Genomic DNA, 20,747 nt, shown 5'->3' with positions numbered 1-20,747 from the left:
TCGATTTTCCCTCTGCCAACTCACATGTCATTCTCGGTACCTCATATTCAGCTACTTGACTATGTGGGAAAGGCAAAGGGGTCTATTTCTATAACACTTTATTCAAATATAACAGTATCCAGTACATGCCTGTCTAACAGTGATAAAAATATAAAACATGAAAATTCTACATTTTCTAGGGTTTCACATTATGTCGTATCTTGTGGTAAAAGTCCTACTCCAATGTTCTATACAGAGATGCATATCTGTATGCTTAACCTCTAGCATTCTTCTGTCCTCCTGTCCTTCCCACCCTTTGTGCATCCATATAAAGGCACATTTTTGTACAGGAGGCACGAACCAAAACAAAAAAACAAAACAGATATGCAATCTATAACACATGAATCGTATTTCCACAACAGAACCTTTCTGCTTAAAAAAATCAGCAGTTTCTATACACATGAAAACAAAACCCCTGACTGTTTCTGTAACTCATGTCAATCTAGTGTGTGTATCTCTGAATTTGTTCTATGTAAAAAAATTAAAATATGTTTTAGCCCCATTGTTGAGACTGTGTCTGATTTTATCTCTACGAGAGAGAGAGAGAGAGAGAGAGAGGGGGGTAGAAAGAGAGAGAGAGAGAGAGAGAGAGAGACTAGCATTTGTGTAAAGAATGGGAAATAGGAAAGCAATGAATGATGGGAATACAAAGGTTTGAATATAAACATACATGTAGAAAGGGAGATTTTTACAACAAAATGACAGCTGGATTGGACTCTGACTCTATGGGGAAATGGCTGTATTCATTCCACTGTTCCCCTTAGCTATTTGCTAACTATGACCCCTCCCCATACTTGACTAGGGGGTCTTAACAGTGCCATCAAGTGTCGTCCGTCATTTGTTCAGTAAGAACTCGGTATATCATTGACTACATACCTTTTCAACGGACTTTCCTAACTTATAATAGAGAAATGTAAAAATGTACTCTTAGTGACTCATATTTTCTCTGAAATACATAAAACGATATTTTGGAGCAAAGTATGTACATACTTCATTGTTGGATAATGATTCTCAGCCAAACAAATTATCATGAGTCACTGCAGCCTAAAACAAAAGAGTGTTCCAATTGTCTATTGTTAATTTGTCTTTCAAGAGTGATTCTTCTATTTCTCTATCTCCCCTTTTGATCACTAGGGGCTAGATTTACTATCAGGCGTGTTTGTAAACCCGCTGACTTTCGGCGGGTTTGGCGGCGGTTTAGCCATCGCCGGATTTACTAAGGCTAAACCCGCCGTCCAAACGACCAGAAAAGATGTTTTCAAACCCGCCTCTGTATAAAGCGCCATGACGGTTTCAACAATGTTCAACATACAAACAGCCGGATTTACTATTAGGGGGTTTATAAAGCCGCCGGAAAACCGCCATTCAAAAGACCAAAATTAAAGCGCTGCTTGTGAGTGGCGTGATGGTTCAAACAGTGTGCTGTTTCAGGTATTTTTCCAATCAGACCATAAGAGAAAGGCCTATTTCATGTCCAATGACCCATTAGGACTGTGTATAGAAAATGGGCAAAGTGTCATGAAATTTCAGGCTACTGGTTTTTTTTTGTTCCATTATTTTTTCACCCAGTATGATTGCATAGTAAAATCTCATTTCACCTTTCCTTTTCTAGTTGTTTTGTACTTTCCAAAAAAACCACTAGAATACTGTTGCCTCAAAGAAATTAGGATGGGAATTGTTGCATTACATAGTTAACCCTTATTTTAATGCTAATGCAATCCACATGTGAAAAATGTTTTTTCTGCCTGAAGCAATCACAGACAATCACCGTCTATTGCCTAGCAGTTAATCATGATGCTTACAAAAAGGGCCCCTCATTATTTGGCAGGTGTGGGTTTGTTGGAGAATGGCTTTTGCAGGTAATGTGGTGCATTCTTGCCAGTGTATGTTTGCAGCTTTTTACCTGATGGAGGCAGAAAGGCGCCAGGAGGAGGAGGATGAACAGCAGTTGGCATCTGTTCCGCGGAGCCTGCAAAGACCCCGCACTCCACGTGCATTTCCAGTGCGTTTAAATCTGGAGTTTTTGGCTGATGTGGAGGTAGTACAAATGTTTTGCCTCAATCGTACTAACCTCATGGCACTATATGAGCAAGTGAAGGATGATTTGTAGCCTACAACCACGGCATGGCATCACAGACACGCCCCCACAATTGGTGACGCCGCCTTAGAGGAGTCCGGGCTGCCAGGTTGCCTAGGATGACCTCGTAGCAGGGAATGATATTGTGCACCAACACACAATTCTCATCATGTGAGAAGCGCACATTCCTCCCTGTCTTGGTCTTCCTGCCCTGTCCTGTCTCCTCAACCTCTCCCTCCTCTGACCCCTCAACCTCCATCTCCCTCTCCTCAGCCTGTTCTCCCCTCCTATCTCTGGACATAATGACAAATAAATGGCAAACACAGAAAACACAGAAAGACTTACAAACACAAAGGACAAACTACACTAAACACAGACACACTCTCCAGACAGGCACACACAAGTAACACAGACAAAGGACAAGTCAAATACAAAAAATACAAGACAGAAAATAAAAGAGAAAATAAATGTACAAAACAGAAAAATACCACAGGACTACTCACACTTCAATCAGATATCGCTCCACCAATCCACCAAAGTCCAACTCTCACCAACTATCACAAAGCACAAACCAACTAACTCCTCTCTCAAAACTCCTCAAAACCCTATCAGAGAAAAAAGTGTCAGGCCAGTGGTTTATATAGGGCTTGTGATGTCAAATCTCCTGAGTTTGAAAATAGCCAATAGTAGCAGGCCAGGAGACAGGTGTAATTTTCAAAAAAACCGCCTTTACACGAAAGCGCCGTCATTTCAAGCAAAAGCGCCATGTTCTATTCAAAGCCGCCGGCGGCTTTGAGCATTACATCCCGCCGTGACATCGGCAGCGGCTTCAAATTGAAGCTGAAATGCGCCCATTAGTAAATCCGGCTGTTTGCAATGCAAACCCGCCGGAAAACCGCCACGATGCATGGCGGCTTCAAGGCGCCATGCATCACGCCTGTTAGTAAATCTAGCCCTAAGTCTATACTCCTTTTGTGTCCCCTTTACCTGTGAGAAGAAAAACAAGATAGTTATCTTAAAACAGCAAACACAACAAACATTTCTATTCTTTGCCGTCGGCTAGCAATTTAGGAAAACAAACATTTCACAACATAAATGAACAAACAAAATCAACAAAGATTACCTTTTAAAATCCGTTCCCTGCACACTAATACTTACCACAGTTTAAACCCCACCTGGTTGTAGGACTACAGGTCTGACCTAACCTCCAGGGTTGACTATGGTTCTCCCCCAAGGCATTGACTGCTATGAGGTGCACAGGAAACTGTTGAGAAGTCTCCGAGACTTGTGTGCGCCGTCTCTGTGGGTGTCTATGTGATTCCCCCTTAGATGGGCCAAGTCTCTTTGCTTCCGCTCTTGTTATTGTACAGTCCTGTGCATGGTGTCCCATTTTAGTGCATCTAAAACACTTCCTCAACTCATGCTGTTTCTCTTCTTTTTTACAATCTCTCCTAATGTGTCCTTCTTCTCTGCAATTGTAACATCTCACTATTCTGGGTTTCCTGTTATGTGGGTTGTATGCTGGTGGTCGGGTGTGCAGTCCCTCTAGTGCTGGGATACTTACCATCATTACCCTATCACTTAGTGTCTCTTTCTGTTTATTTATACTTTTATCATGTTCTATAGCTGACTCCCTGAGAGCACTTACAGTGGTTCCTTTCCAGTATGGTAATGAAGTTTGCACCCTTCTTTTCAAGTTTTCCCTGAGGCCATCCATTAGAACTTTAACAGCAACCTCTCTGTAATATACATTATCTTTTATGTCTGGTACCCCAGTATATTTGCCCATTGCTATCAGAGCTCTGTAAAAATAGTCTGTTGCATTTTCACTATCTTTTTGCTGGATACTAAAAATTTTACTCCAGTCCACTATCACTGGGAAATATGTGGCCAACCGTGTGATTATTTGTTTAATATTGTCCTGATTATCATCCTCCGTTAAGGATTCATCCTCCTCCAACATACAATCCTTAATGAATTTTTGTATGTCAGTATTGAGAGGAAGACAGGCCTTCGATAATACTCGCCAATCGTTATTAGTTGGCTCATACACATTACCATAATATCTAATAAACTGCTGACATTTGGTCAAATCTTTCCTAGGATCAGGGAAATCAGACAAAATTGAAAATGTTTCAGACCTAGTGCATGGATCATGCTTTGCTACATGTTTTAACGGAACATCACTATTCCTGTCTGCTTTCCCATTGGGAACTGCTGCTGTGCAGACAGGATGTAAGTCTACCAAATCATTAAAACTAGTTGCTGAAATTGCTGCTGCAGTACAATGGATGTCTCCCCCTGTGTTAACCTTTTCATTATTCTTACCACTTTCAGCAGCTGCCCCTGCTGGTGGGACCGTTCCTCTTCTTTGTCCTGAAACATTACTTTTAACATTACTTAAAACAACATACAAGTTACTAGTTACCATTTTTACATTTTTGGTATTGGCTGTACTTCCCGCCCCGACCAAATTTATCGGGGGCGTGTTTGCGCTCAGTTCGCCACGCTTTGCAACGCACACTTCCGGAATGCTTGTTTCCGGTACGCTTACTTCCGCTGAACACGTGTTTTTCCTTACACTCACTTCCGCTGTGCGTTCGCTGCCCTGCCACGTGTTACCTTCCATTTCCTACGATTTTAAACAATGATTATGTGCATTTCTCACTTTCGTTGACTTAATCAACCGTACTTTATCTTTTTCGGTATTTAGTACCTCTGCATTAAAACTCCATGTTGTTGGGAAAGGCCTATCACAATCTTTGGTCATTTCGACCCACGTGTCACAATACACAGTTGCGTATGCACCATATTTTTCACACATGAGAAATCTCGCTGACTCAATAAGACCTTCCTTAGGCAGTACAATGGCAATCTCTAGCGTATGCTTAGCACCCATGTTGACAATTACAACTCTGTTGCTATACTCACCGCTAGAGATCTATAATGCTCGGTGAACGTATTTCCTTTAGCCGCGTTCACTCGCTTTTCTCGCACTAGGCGAGGATCCCTAATACAGAAATATCACTGTGGGCCCCAAGGGCTATCAGCTCCTCGATACCCTGGCTCAACCACAAAAATCTGCTGAGTTTATTATAACTGGAAGAACAAAGTCGATACAATCAACCAGCCTTTCCAACATAATTCCTCCTAGCTGCTTCACCAATGCGCACTAACGGTGCGGTTAGATCACACTGCCTACCAACACTAATTATTAGCAAACCTTGCTCTATTGGTAGCGCTTTTGCGAAAACTACGTTTTCGCATTCGGTATACCTGCCCTGTATACCGTCCTTCAGTTGGGCAATCCGCCTCGTCAGACAGCAACTGAGTACAATGAATAATAACAGTGTATCTACGTTACAAAATCGCACACTATACACCTTTTCTGCGCAGAAAATTGAAAGTTCCCAACAACCGTAACAATGTCTCAGAGGCTTTCACAAGTAATTATACTATGCATATAATAACTATCAAAACGATTGTTCAACCACGTGGCAAATCTACCGGAAGTTCGCGTACGCACAGATTCTAATTAGCGTTCCTTCAGTCTATGCAACAACGGACATTCGGTTTCGCAACACACAAAGTGAACCACAGGTCTTGAACACATTACATTCTTTCCTGCTTTATGCGACGCGTCCGTCAATCCACCCTTTGTTGAGGAACCGAATATCGTAAGCGTTGCATACCTGCTGTTAATATAACTCCTAACTCACGAGCCCCCAAATTATTAAAGTAATTCTATCGTTTTAAAATAAGCATTGCCCAATCAATTGAATGTGTGTCCAAAGCACAAAGTGATTTATTTTAGCAGATGTAAATAGTCAACAATTTCAATACATTATTATATTATGATAAAGTACAGTACAGCACAGCCAATACCAAAAGATAAGTACATACCAATGCAATCGCTTGCGCTCGCATGCGCACCCACGGGACCCGATGGACAATATTCTGTTTAGAATATTGTGTCAGAGTTGACTGAGGCCCCAGTGAGATGCAGCTAATATATATACAGTCAGTGTTTCATTGTGAACAATAGAGATGACGTAGATTGTTTCTATAGGTCCAGACGTTGGGTGGGTACAGGCCAGACAGGTAATAGGTTGATTCAATCTAAGGAATCCAAAGGTGGGGGTCTTCTCTCCAGGGGGTCTACTCCTTTTCATAGCCAGTATCATACAAAGGTTTACTCTCTAATATCAATAACTAAAGTATGCAATGTGCGATCTCTTCGCCGACTGCACCGGACAGCTGCTGATGATTAGGGCTTCAATATGATATCAGGCATGACACCTTTCCTATTACCTAAACCTTTAATAACACTATAATGTACATATAACCACTATATATATATATATATATATATATATATATATAGACTAATAATAAACCGAATACTATCTGCTCCTGGATTACAGTGTAACAGAACCAATATGAAATTATATAAATAACTAACTGTTGTAATGCGAGTGTGTGCGTGCGTATTTTACCGTGCAAATGCACCACGTCACGTAACACGTGGCGTACGCTTCGCAATACGCACGGCAAACCAATATTAAACCAATATACTTTCGTTCATCCAATTATACGACTTTGACACAGGTATATAAAGGGAAAACCACACTCAGGTGCATGGGATAATTGGTGAACATGAAGGTTAACCCCTAATGCACACAATAAGGCACAATAGCAGCACCTCTGGAGAATGGAGGTACTGCCAATACAAATACAATAATAAGGACAAAAAGGCAGGAGCTGCCATGCAAGGCAGTATGTAATGCATAAGCTGTAGGCAGATCGTGACAGTACCCCCTCCCTTAAGGGCGGAGTCTCTAGGCCAGGTGAGATGGGTGGAACTGCTGACAATACGGAGGCCCCGTAAGATGGCATAGCGGGAGGTGTTGGTGAAAACTTGTTGATCACTGCCTCGACAAATAATGGTAAGTCAGATAGGGTGGGGTGATTAGTCTCAATCAAAGGGTTCGCCCATTCCATAGCCTCTCCTCTAAAGTTTGTTAACAAAAACAAAACTTGCCTCTTTGGGTCACTGACAATGCTAGGTACTGAGGGGAAATAAGAAGCACAAAACCTCAGTAGAGCACTAAATTGAGAAAGGTGCACCTCAAAGGTAGGTGGCAGCTCAGACTTGGCACCCTCGGCAACAGATGGTTCGGACTTGGCAGCAGGCTTGACAGGAGACCCGGACTGGGCGGCAGGCTTGGCAGCAGGCCCGTACTGGGCGGCTGGCTTGGCAGCAGGCCCGGACTGGGCGGCAGACTTGGGAGCAGGCCCGGACTTGGCGGCAGACTTGGGAGCAGGCCCGGAATGGGCGGCAGACTTGGGAGCAGGCCCGGACTGGGCGGCAGACTTGGGAGCAGGCCCGGACTGGGCGGCAGACTTGGGAGCAGGCCCGGAATGGGTGGCAGACTTGGGAGCAGGCCCGGACTGGGCGGCAGACTTGGGAGCAGGCCCGGACTGGGCGGCAGACTTGGGAGCAGGCCCGGACTGGGCGGCAGACTTGGGAGCAGGCCCGGAGTGGGCGGCAGACTTGGGAGCAGGCCCGGAGTGGGCGGCAGACCTTAGAGCAGGCCCAGACTGGGCAGAAGGCTGGGCAGCGGCCCCGGACTGGGCAGAAGGCTTGCCAGCAGGCCAGGACTGGGCGGCAGGCCTGGCAGGGACAGCACTTTGAGAACTCTGAGGGCAGACAGCACTTTGAGAAGCCTGAGGGCAGACAGCACTTTGAGAAGCCTGAGGGCAGACAGCACTTTGAGAAGCCTGAGGGCAGACAGCACCAAGTGGTAACTCGGGCTGAACCGCATGTACTGGCAACTCGGGCTGGACCGCATGGACTGGCAACTCGGGCTGGACCGCATGGACTGGCAACTCGGGCTGGACCGCATGGACAGGCAAATCGGGCTGGACCGCATGGACTGGCAACTCTGGAGTGGCCTGGAGGGACAGGACCCCCTCTGGAGCGGACTGTAAGGGCATCGCCCCCTCTGGAGCGTACTGTAAGGGCAGCGCCCCCTCTGGAGTGGACTGTAAGGGCAGCGCCCCCTCTGGAGCGGACTGTAAGGGCAGCGCCCCCTCTGGAGCTGTCTTTAAGGGCAGCGCCCCCTCTGAAGAAGTCTTTAAGGGCAGCGCCCCCTCTGGAGCAGACTGGAAGGGCAGCGCCCCCTCTGGAGCAGACTGGAAGGGCAGCGCCCCCTCTGGAGCAGACTGGAAGGGCAGCGCCCCCTCTGGAGAAGACTGTAACGGCAGCGCCCCCTCTGCAGAAGTCTTTAAGGGCAGTGCCCCCTCTGGAGGAGTCTTTAACGGCAGCGCCCTCTCTGGAGGAGTCTTTAAGGGCAGCGCCCCCTCTGGAAGAGTCTTTAAGGGCAGCGCCCCCCTCTGGAAGAGTCTTTAAGGGCAGCGCCCCCTCTGGAGCAGGCTGAAGCTCAGGAACAGAGACAGCGGCTGAAGACTCGGAACTGGAGACAGCGGCTGAAGACTCGGAACTGGAGACAGAGGCTGAAGACTCGGAACCGGAGACAAAGGCTGAAGACTTGGAACCAGAGACAGAGGCAGGAAACTCGGGACCGGACACAGTGGCAGGAGACTCGGGACCGGACACAGTGGCAGGAGACTCGGGACCGGACACAGTGGCAGGAGACTCGGGACCGGACACAGTGGCAGGAGACTCGGGACCGGACACAGTGGCAGGAGACTCAGGACCCGACACAGTGGCAGGAGACTCAGGACCCAACACAGTGGCAGGAGACTCAGGACCCGACACAGTGGCAGGAGACTCAGGACCCGACACAGTGGCAGGAGACTCAGGACCGGACATAGTGGCAGCAGGCTCAGGACCGGACACAGTGGCAGCAGGCTCCAAGCTGGAGGCAGATGATGTGACCTCAGAGCTGGAGGCAGATGATGTGACCTCAGAGCTGGAGGCAGATGATGTGACCTCAGAGCTGGAGGCAGATGATGTGACCTCAGAGCTGGAAGCAGATGATGTGACCTCGGCACAGGAGACAGAGACTGGCACCTCGGCACAGGAGACAGAGGCTGGCACCTCAGCACAGGAGACAGAGGCTGGCACCTCGGCAGATCGTGACAGTACCCCCTCCCTTAAGGGCGGATTCCAGACACTCAATTACCAAAAATGTCTGAATTCATCAGAATCATAGTCCAGAATTGGGGGCCCGGCAGAAAAGTCCTCGTCCATGGGTGGGCGGGCAAAGGAGACTATGCCAGCTGCCAGTTCAAGCTCCGTAGAACCCGCTCTCTTCTTTCGCTTTTTCTTCTTGCGAGAATTCCCTGGAACAGCAGTTTGAACCAATTGGGTGGAGCACAAAGGAGTCTCTAGGCCAGGTGAGATGGGTGGAACTGCTGACAATACGGAGGCCCCGTAAGATGGCATAGCGGGAGGTGTTGGTGAAAACTTGTTGATCACTGCCTCGACAAATAGTGGTAAGTCAGATAGGGTGGGGTGATTAGTCTAAATCAAAGGGTTCGCCCATTCCATAGCCTCTCCTCTAAAGTTTGTTAACAAAAACAAAACTTGCCTCTTTGGGTCACTGACAAGGCTAGGTACTGAGGGGAAATAAGAAGCACAAAACCTCAGTAGAGCACTAAATTGAGAAAGGTGCACCTCAAAGGTAGGTGGCAGCTCAGACTTGGCACTCTCGGCAACAGATGGTTCGGACTTGGCAGCAGGCTTGACAGGAGACCCAGACTGGGCGGCAGGCTTGGCAGCAGGCTTGACAGCAGGCCCGTACTGGGCGGCTGGCTTGGCAGCAGGCCCGGACTTGGCGGCAGACTTGGGAGCAGGCCCGGACTGGGCGGCAGACTTGGGAGCAGGCCCGGACTGGGCGGCAGACTTGGGAGCAGGCCCGGACTGGGCGGCAGACTTGGGAGCAGGCCCGGAGTGGGCGGCAGACTTGAGAGCAGGCCCGGACTGGGCGGCAGATTTGAGAGCAGGCCCGGACTGGGCAGAAGGCTTGCCAGCAGGCCAGGACTGGGCGGCAGGCCTGGCAGAGACAGCACTTTGAGAACTCTGAGGGCAGACAGCACTTTGAGAAGCCTGAGGGCAGACAGCACTTTGAGAAGCCTGAGGGCAGACAGCACTTTGAGAAGCCTGAGGGCAGACAGCACCAAGTGGTAACTCGGGCTGAACCGCATGGACTGGCAACTCGGGCTGGACCGCATGGACTGGCAACTCGGGCTGGACCGCATGGACAGGCAAATCGGGCTGGACCGCATGGACTGGCAACTCTGGAGTGGCCTGGAGGGACAGGACCCCCTCTGGAGCGGACTGTAAGGGCAGCGCCCCCTCTGGAGCGTACTGTAAGGGCAGCGCCCCCTCTGGAGTGGACTGTAAGGGCAGCGCCCCCTCTGGAGCGGACTGTAAGGGCAGCGCCCCCTCTGGAGTGGACTGTAAGGGCAGCGCCCCCTCTGAAGAAGTCTTTAAGGGCAGCGCCCCCTCTGGAGCAGACTGGAAGGGCAGCGCCCCCTCTGGAGCAGACTGGAAGGGCAGCGCCCCCGCTGGAGAAGACTGTAACGGCAGCGCCCCCTCTGGAGAAGTCTTTAAGGGCAGCGCCCCCTCTGGAGAAGTCTTTAAGGGCAGTGCCCCCTCTGGAGGAGTCTTTAACGGCAGCGCCCTCTCTGGAGGAGTCTTTAACGGCAGCGCCCTCTCTGGAGGAGTCTTTAAGGGCAGCGCCCCCTCTGGAAGAGTCTTTAAGGGCAGCGCCCCCTCTGGAAGAGTCTTTAAGGGCAGTGCCCCCTCTGGAGCAGGCTGAAGCTCAGGAACAGAGACAGCGGCTGAAGACTTGGAACCGGAGACAGAGGCTGAAGACTTGGAACCGGAGACAGAGGCAGGAAACTTGGGACTGGACACAGTGGCAGGAGACTCGGGACCGGACACAGTGGCAGGAGACTCGGGACCGGAGACAGTGGCAGGAGACTCGGGACCGGACACAGTGGCAGGAGACTCGGGACCGGACCCAGTGGCAGGAGACTCGGGACCAGACACAGTGGCAGGAGACTCAGGACCGGACACAGTGGCAGGAGACTCGGGACCGGACACAGTGGCAGGAGACTCGGGACCGGACACAGTGGCAGGAGACTCAGGACCCGACACAGTGGCAGGAGACTCAGGACCCGACACAGTGGCAGGAGACTCAGGACCCGACACAGTGGCAGGAGACTCAGGACCTGACACAGTGGCAGGAGACTCAGGACCTGACACAGTGGCAGGAGACTCAGGACCCGACACAGTGGCAGGAGACTCAGGACCCGACACAGTGGCAGCAGGCTCAGGACCGGACACAGTGGCAGCAGGCTCCAAGCTGGAGGCAGATGATGTGACCTCAGAGCTGGAGGCAGATGTGACCTCAGAGCTGGAGGCAGATGATGTGACCTCAGAGCTGGAGGCAGATGATGTGACCTCAGAGCTGGAGGCAGATGCTGACACCTCGGCACAGGAGACAGAGACTGGCACCTTGGCACAGGAGACAGAGGCTGGCACCTCGGCACAGGAGACAGAGGCTGGCGCCTCAGGACAGGCGGCTGGATCTGGCGCCTCAGGACAGGCGGCTGGAGCTGGCAGATTGGGTCTCTTCCCAGAGAACAGAAATGGTGGAGCATAAACAATTTTGGAATGCGGAGAGGAAATAACAGGAGATGGTTCAGTAAGCTGACGTGGTCTACGGACAGGACAGTCCTGCAAGAAATGTGCATTGCTGGCACAGTAGAGACACAGCTTGTATGTTATCCTGCGCCGCCGTTCCTCTTCGGTCAGATGGGGGCGTGGACCACCTGTGTACTGGGAATTTGTTACCCCATAGTTCATAGAAAACAGCAAATTTGTAGAAGTACTTTTAAGATGTGCTGTTTGCACAGGTTCATCAGCAGAGAAGGTGGATTGAGACAGCTCAGCAGCTTCTGAATTAAGAGAGACGGAATCTGACAGTCTCCTGAGTGGGTCCACAAGTAAAGAGGAAAATCTAGCAAGCTGAGAACGTAGCAATATAATATCCATCTGTAAAGTTTGTAGCAGTGGCAATTCCATGATTGGTGAAACAGACATGTTGCAAAAAACAAATGAAAACTTGATTGCAGGAAAAAGGTCCCAGAATAAAACAAAACTTTCACCTGACTCCAAAGCTGTCTTGTGGGCTGGTTATACTGTCACAGTTATAAACAGGAGTACAGCTAGGAGTCACGAATATGGTGAAAACACTCTGTTTATTTGCAGAAAAGTATAAATAGCAGGTAATCGAGAGCAATAGTAAATACCAGGTGCAAGCTGATGCAGGAAATAATACGAATGTTCAGAAACCAGCAGGTAAACAGCTAATGCAGGGAAGCAGGAGGTATGAACAGGTTTCAAGCAGGCATGAACCAGAGGAGCAAGGCAGGAGGAAGAATCCACAGGTTGCAACAAGGATATGACATCACAGGATGGGACAACAATAACCAGCCATGTGTGCTGGGAGTGACAGGTGTATAAAGGGAAAACCACACCCAGGTGCATGGGATAATTGGTGAACATGAAGGTTAACCCCTAATGCACACAATAAGGCACAATAGCAGCACCTCTGGTGAATGGAGGTACTGCCAATACAAATACAATAATAAGGACAAAAAGGCAGGAGCTGCCATGCAAGGCAGCATGTAATGCATAAGCTGTAGGCAGATCATGACAAATACAAGTACTAGTCCTTGCAGGCTTTTCTTCTGAATTTGCAGGTGGGGGGAGCTGGAAGAAGAAAAACAAAAACAAAAAAAAACGATACTCACGTGATTGCGCGGTGCCGTGTCCCTCCTCTCCTCTTCTCCATTCACACTGACTGCCGGGCATGACGTCATCAAGTCACCCCTGTCAGTCAGTGAGGAGCGCCGCAGCCAGCATGAAGAAAGAAGACAGAAGAGGAGACAGAAGAGAAGAAAAGAAAGGAAAGTTGACAAAAGTTAAGTAAAGAAACGGAGAGGCAAGGGGAGGAAAACAGAGAGGGACAGTATAAAGAAAGGGGAGAGAAACAGAGGAGGAAAAAAAGCAGAGAGCCACAGAGGAATAAAAAAAAAAGTGGGAAAGAGGAACAGAGGAGAAAAAAAGGAGAGACGAACAAAAGAGGAAAAAAAGGAGAGAGGAACAGAGGAGGAAAAAAAGTGGGAGAGAGGAACAGAGGAGAAAAAAAAGTGGGAAAGAGGAACAGAGGAGGAAAAAAAGTGGGAAAGAGGAACAGAGGAGGAAAAAAAGTGGGAGAGATGAACAGAGGAGGAAAAAAAGTGGGAGAGAGGAACAGAGGAGGAAAAGAAAGTGGGAGAGAGGAACAGAGGAGAAAAAAAAGTGGGAGAGAGGAACAGAGGAGGAAAAAAAAGTGGGAGAGAGGAACAGAGGAGGAAAAAAAGGAGAGAGGAACAGAGGAGGAAAAAAAAGTGGGAGAGAGGAACAGAGGAGAAAAAAAAGTGGGAGAGAGGAACAGAGGAGGAAAAAAAAGTGGGAGCGAGGAACAGAGGAGGAAAAAAAAGTGGGAGAGAGGAACAGAGGAGGAAAACAAGGAAAGAGGCACAGAGGAGGAAAAAAAGGAGAGAGGCACAGAGGAATAAAAAAAAGTGGGAGGCACAAAGGGAAAAAGGAGGGAAGGCAGCATGGAGGGCGCAGTGTGAGCATAAGGGGGCACAGTGTAGTTGTGAAGAAGGGGCACAGTATTGTGTGTGTGATGGCACAGGGGGCTTGTTACAATGTAGTGAGTGTGAGGTAGGTGGTGGCTAATTAATGGGTGCTATTTTGTTTGTAAGGTGATGGTGGGGACTATTAATTTAAGATGGGGTGGTTTGGGGGCTATTGAATGTTGGGGTGAGTTTAGGGAGAATGAGGTCTATTTATTAAATGTGACTATGAATTATTTAATGGCAGTGATGGTTGCAAGAAATAGGTACTGCTGGGGCTGTTTGCAGGAAGGGAAATAGGTTTATTTATTGAATGTGAATAGTATTATTTTAATGTTGGGGCTGGAGGAAGGCCTAATTATTAATCGTGAGTGCTATTGATTTAACGCCGGGGCTTGCTGTAATTTTCTAAATGTAGCCAGTTTTTTTTCAAAATAGGTCCTTCAACATTCCTGGATCTGGACAAGCCACAACTAAAGAAACCAGCAGCCACAGGTGGAGAAAGTGAGAAGAACAGGTAGGAGAGAGCAGCACAGTGTGTGAAATGTTGTGATTCTAGTAGGGACAATGGCAATTTTTGGTGAATGTTGTGCCCAATGTAAGGTGTAGGCCAAGACTGAACTGTTTGTGTACACACTGCATTCTTTGTATACTACACTGTGGTGGTAGATGTCCTGAAAGTCAGGAGTGCTTGAACATATGTGACGCTCTGGCGAATTGAGAGTCTAGTGATTTTGACGGTAGCCACGACTCAATGGCGCATTTGCCACGCCCCCAAATGAATGACTACACACTATAAATTTTTTAGGACTTACTCGACTATGAGGGGGGGCCCCATGAATTTGTTGTACCCGGGCCCTGAATTCCTCTTGTCGCCCTGATGACGACCGGGGCGTCACTTCCGGTTCTTGCGTCCCGGTTGCCTGTGCAACAACTGGGACGCATCGAGATCCCTGCTGCAGCGCCCGGCCAGCTGTCACACAGCTGGGCGCATGCGCGCAGGTCAGTTTTTCAGTCAGCCATTTAGGGCTGATTAGGGGGCAAATCAGAGAGGTCTCCATTCCCAGTTACTGGCTGCATGCCAGTAATTAATTAAGCTTCACCTTGCTGGGCCTTGGTCTGATTGGTCCCTTGCAGTATTTAAGGCACTGAGGACTGAACCTCACTGCCGGTTATAACGTACTGTCTCCAGTACTGCTGTCTGCTCCTGTTCTATTGTTTGGTGTGGAACCTGTGATTGATTACTCGTGTATGACCTTTGCCTGTCCTTAGATTCTGAACCTGTGCTATTGACCCTGACCTCTCACCTGTCCCTGGATCTTGAACCTGTGCCTGTGACCTTGACCCTTCTGCTTGCACCTGATTCATCCTCTGGTCCTCTGTCCAGTCCGCTGGTCTCTGGCCTGCCGCTGCCCCGTGTGCAACCTCCTATACCTGTGTGCTGCCATGCCAGCATAAACTCATACTACTCTGAGCATAAGACCTGGGGCATCTGAGTGCCTGTGAGCGTAACCAGACTCTACGGGAAAGGCGGCTGCTAAAGGTGAAGACCTCTTCTACCTGTTCTATGAGTTTATGCCACACTGGTGGTCATAACAATAAGAGGTGGATTTTTGGTGTTATGCCCAGGCATGACAATGGCCTTCTTCTTATCACTGGCAAGAACTGCAGCAATCTTTGTTTGAAAGTGTATGAAAATCATATTGTGACCTGTGAAGTGGTCAAAATTGACTGCAAATGACTTTAAATTAGTGTTAGTGAGGTTAATAATAATAATGTAGGATCAAAAAAAAGCAAAATTATGTGATTTTAGCATATTTTAGCAATTTGTCTAAAAAAATACAGATCCAAAACCAAAACCAAAACACATGAGAGTGGTTTTGCCAAAACCAAAACCAAAACACAAAGCTAATCCAGATCCAAAATCACTTCACGGGGGTCAGTGAGCATCTCTATTAGTAACTAACAGTATGTTTCTCTCTCTCTCTTACATCTTCCTTGTATCCCCCTATACCAATTGCATTGAATGTATGGTACTTGTGTCCGAGGTGAATCTGCTTGATAACTTCAAGCTTTGTCTACAAATTAAACCTTTGGAGAATGTGCATTTACCTCCAAATTTTTGGAGAGTTTTATGCATTTACCAATACATGCCACACAACAATAGACATACTTTTCCCATCAAATCTTATTAGTATAAAACAAAAGTTATGTTGAATTACTAAATTTTGTCAAAGTGGTAAACACATACCATGGTTTCATACACATATTTTCTATTTTAACATGTTTTGCTAAAGTTTATTGTGGTACATCTCTGCATGGTTATGGAAAAACATAGTGTCTGCTTTATTTTCAAATGTCACCAATATCATATCTTTCCATTGTTACTAAAAGAGGTTTTTAAACACCTACTCAAGAAAACCAACTTACATATTTAATTTTCAGTATCAGCTCCTACACGCTCCTATAGGCCATTTTAATTCCATCCTAATGTGTTTAAAATATATTCAGTTCTTTATAGCCAAAGTGTTTATAAGCATGTATTGATTTCCTCTGACATTACAATCTGATGTGCATTTCAAAGAAGGAAATTATTGCCACAATTCATCTCACCAATTCTAGAGTCACATACTTTGCTCTTTCCCCTATCCCCACTTATTATAAAATATTTATTAGACCCCTCTGTATTTACTGAACTTTACCCTGCTCGTGCCATATCCAAAGTTCCCCTTGATCTATTCTTGATCCACTATAGTGCATATCAATTTTTTAAAATATCTATCCATCCAGAACATTGAAATATCACTCACTGAGAATTTGCCAGAGGAGCAACCAGAAAAAGATGCATTCATATCAACCTCACTGTTTAACTGATCAGCAAAAAGATAACCTTCCCCTTACTATGAGGTAACAGTGTTCCCAGCAAACTGCCTAAAAATATCAATTTAGTGTTTTCTTGTACTGTAATGAGGGTTATTTGGTTGTTTAAATATTTTTTTTCAGGATGCATCACAGACAAGTGACCCTTAGTCGGGTCATTATGTTTTTCTAAATTATTAATATTTTTATCCCGATAACTTCAAAGCAAGGACTAAAGAAAATGTTTCAAAAAACAACAAAATATTATTATTTTTATTGGCATTCTTTAGAAATAGTCTTTAGCCTTTAATTATAAGCTTATATGTTTGATTCTCCCATAGCTAGTACTTCCCTTAGGATAGAGAATCCACTCATGTCACTGACTTTATTATGAATGCATTATCTATAACTCACCACTGGAAACCTCTTAAGTGGGCAGTGCTATGGCAGACTCTAAGCATGGAAAGATATTAGATAAGATAAGCTGGCCCCACAGAGCGCTAGGATCACCTGTGGGTAGCCAAACTGGATGAGATCTGGCCGTTTGGTGGTTGGACCGATCAGCCATATCACAGTAGGATTCACAGGGATATGTTACTGAGGTCGGAGATTACCATTCATAACGTTCATCTTTTATCTGCATTTATCAACATGAACAACATCAATTTTTATAGGATTCCAAATAAAGGGAAAATGCTGTGTCTACAGTTGGAAAGAAGATGAATGGATACTGTATTTCCTGTAAGTATTTCCTGAAACATTCTCTTTTACGTGACAGGTGTTTTGTTCTTTGATCTCAGACACATGGTGAAACAGTGGGTGTGTAGCCCAACAGAGCACACATTTAGATAAACTTTTCATCCCCATGTCTCAAACTACTCTCTGAAATTTTGATTGCTCCATATGATGACAAGTTATACGTACAACAAGAAATTAGCCATATTCGGTAGGCGCCCTTTACCTGGCATAATTGGAGTGTCTATATATTTTATCTAATGTAATTTGAGATATTTTTATATTTCTCTAATTGTTTTATATTGTTTTTAATAAACTGTTTGAAGGTAATACACTATTGCACCTTCTTGTTTCTTCCACATATTTTTGCCATATGAATATGAGTACTTCTTGAATGGCACCTGTATCGCGAAGAAGATTCATTCATCACTGTGTGGATTGGAGAAATCATTTTCTATTGGACATATTTGTTACATTTAGGACTTATGTGATGGTTTTACCATATATATTTGTATAGGTAGCGCCTTATAATGTATATCCTCTTTTTCTGTATGCAAGAAATGAGACTCTTCATGCATATTGTACAATTCAGCCACACACATAATCCAAGCAAATTAGTCAGCAGTTGTCACACAATGCAGTTTGCAAATGATGATGCTTAAAATTATATAAATGGTTGGCAGAATCACAGTATGTATGGGCATCTAATGAGGCATCTATTTATACATGTAAAGGTGATCTATTGTATTTTACACCAACATATAAAAATGTATTCAATCCTTAGCTTAATGCCTTGTTCTTAAAATTACTATAGGTGCATGAAAAGCTCGTTGCTATGCTAATCTTGATTCCTGCAATGCATACATAATGTATGTTTTATTAATTTTACACATTATGGGGCTCATTTAGTTTGCACCCAAACAAAGGGAAAAGACAGTGTAAGAAAAGGCGTATCTGGATACATATGTTCACTCAGGCACATCTCAAGGTGCATTCAGATCAAAAACAGTAGCATTTGCACCAGAAAAAATGTCACGTGTACCAACCACAATAGCGTACATATGTGACAGTGTAAGTAGTAAATACTAAAGTCGCACTACCCTATTTGTGTACAACATGTTATTGTAATGCACTGTCATATACTCAACATAATATTGTCGTGACCGTTATTAATAAATTCTAAAGTCATATATTCAATATAAAATATAAAGAAATACAAAACAAGTACAAAATACAAATAAAAAATAAATAAATACAAACATATGTTGTTTATTACTTTCCCCTTTAAAAATGAAATGGAGATTCTCTTTCCTGCAGTAATTCAAATGGAAATGTCAAGTAATGTGAATAAATATAGCCTCAACACTAATGATTTAAGTACTATCAGCTGGACTGGTCAATAAGCTATCAGCCAATCTGAAGCAGTTAGATAGTGCTGCTGAAAGTCACCATCATCATTGTGTATTGATGTACCAGTCCTCCAGCATCCGCAAGAGATACACCTCCTAGAGGTCCATCTGCGGATATGTCCATGTCTAATTGTGTCACAATTGCATGATCATTCCCTTACTGTACAAAGCCTATAGTTACCCGCCACTGTTCCACCTCTCCAGACATATGGAGATGCAAGTCATCAGTATGCATATATATTTTAGCGTGCATGCACAGTACTGAAATGCATATTTTACACGTATACAAATCTGAAATTAATTTCTTATGCAAAAAAATTGTGTGGAGCTCTGAATGAGTCTCTTTATAGTTTTGGCCAATATTATTTTTTTCTAAACTGTTTGTCTGAAACAATGTCTTCTTTTAGGTATCTACTTCCTTTCATGGTTTCACTCCTACTATTTGCTTTCAAGTTACATGCATGATTTACTCACATAATGCTTACTTCCAGTCTTTAGTGTGTTTCCGTCACCTCTTTCTAAAGATAGAATACATTGTGCCCTTTTAAAACGCTATATATCCAACAAACACTCTTAGCACAATATTCTTATTTTAAGTGGACCTGTCAACACAAGTTAATATTTGGTATTAATTTGTATTGTGCTTAATACTACCTATACATAATGCAAGCCTTTTGCTCTAGAAACTTTTTGCTGTAATTATTTACTTTTTTATATGCCTCTCATATGCTGACAGTACCTACTTAACGCCAATGTATTTATATTTAAATTAGGGGGAGGGGCTTATAAACAGTGGAGATAGAACATGGCTTGGGGGGCCCCAAAATAGACGAGGTTCAAAGCACTTGTCCTCCCCAACCTCTCCTCAAAGTATATTTTTATGCGTACGTGATTTTAAGAGAATAATTGCAGTTATTCAGTAAGCCTAACATAGCTATTGCTATATGAGAAAATTGACAAGAGAGGCCATAAGCCAAACGTATTTAAAATGTTGCATTTGTGTCTGCCATAGCAATTACCCTTACGGAGTTAAGTCTCCAGAAGGAAGAGCCAATAGGATCCTCTGGGAGTGACCAGGTTCCCTCTATATAAGCTTTCAATCTCTGGGAGTTGACCTTCTTTTCCTGTTATCCAGATACCAGGAGGATCGTTCTCAGACAATGCTCAGTATCTAGTGCAAATAAAATAATACACTGTTATTGCCTTTGCCTTTGAACCTTCATTGGACTTTTGCCAATTATAACATCTTTTCCTTTTACCTTTTTTCTTCTACCCTGTCTTTTCCTGCGGCCTTTCCTCTCTAACCATTATTCATTTCTATCCACAATATTTCACATTTTCTAAAACCTTTAGCCCTTCCCGCCCCTTTTTACTTACAACTCTCCGGCCTCCCATCTCCCTATTTGTATTTTCAACACCCCCAATAGACACCATGTCTCGCCCAAAAATGGCCTGCTCAATCCCAGCCAGGTATGCCCAACTCACCCAAACCCCTTTCTGCGTTTGCGGACTGGCATTATTGGAGAGCGGCCGCGGTCACTTCCAGAATGGCGGCCATCTCATCTGATGTGACGGCGGGGTGCATTTCGCATCCCATACGTCAATCACATGACCCCGACGCGACGGTCTACGTCAGATTGCCAGAAAACAGGGATTGGTATGCCTGCGCTGACGGATCAGGAACTGACCTTTACTACTCTGCACACAGTCCACTCTAATGTGCTCTAGATAATGATCTAATAATGATAATAATGATATAAAAGAAATGTGTAATAAATACATAAAATATGAGTCCAAATCAGAAAAAACTGCAGGTAAAACAAAGTCTAAAGTCCATATCAGAACGGAGTCTGTTTAAATAACGAAAGTTTAGGATTTGGATCCAACAGAAGTCCTATGTAGAATTCTGAAAGTTTCCTCCCAAGGTATGGGTATATGCAATCAAAGCATAAAAAAATATCATA

This window comes from Mixophyes fleayi, chromosome 4, assembly GCF_038048845.1.
Source record: "Mixophyes fleayi isolate aMixFle1 chromosome 4, aMixFle1.hap1, whole genome shotgun sequence".
NCBI classification, from domain to species: domain Eukaryota; kingdom Metazoa; phylum Chordata; class Amphibia; order Anura; family Limnodynastidae; genus Mixophyes; species Mixophyes fleayi.
Note: the sequence above shows the minus strand (reverse complement) of the source record.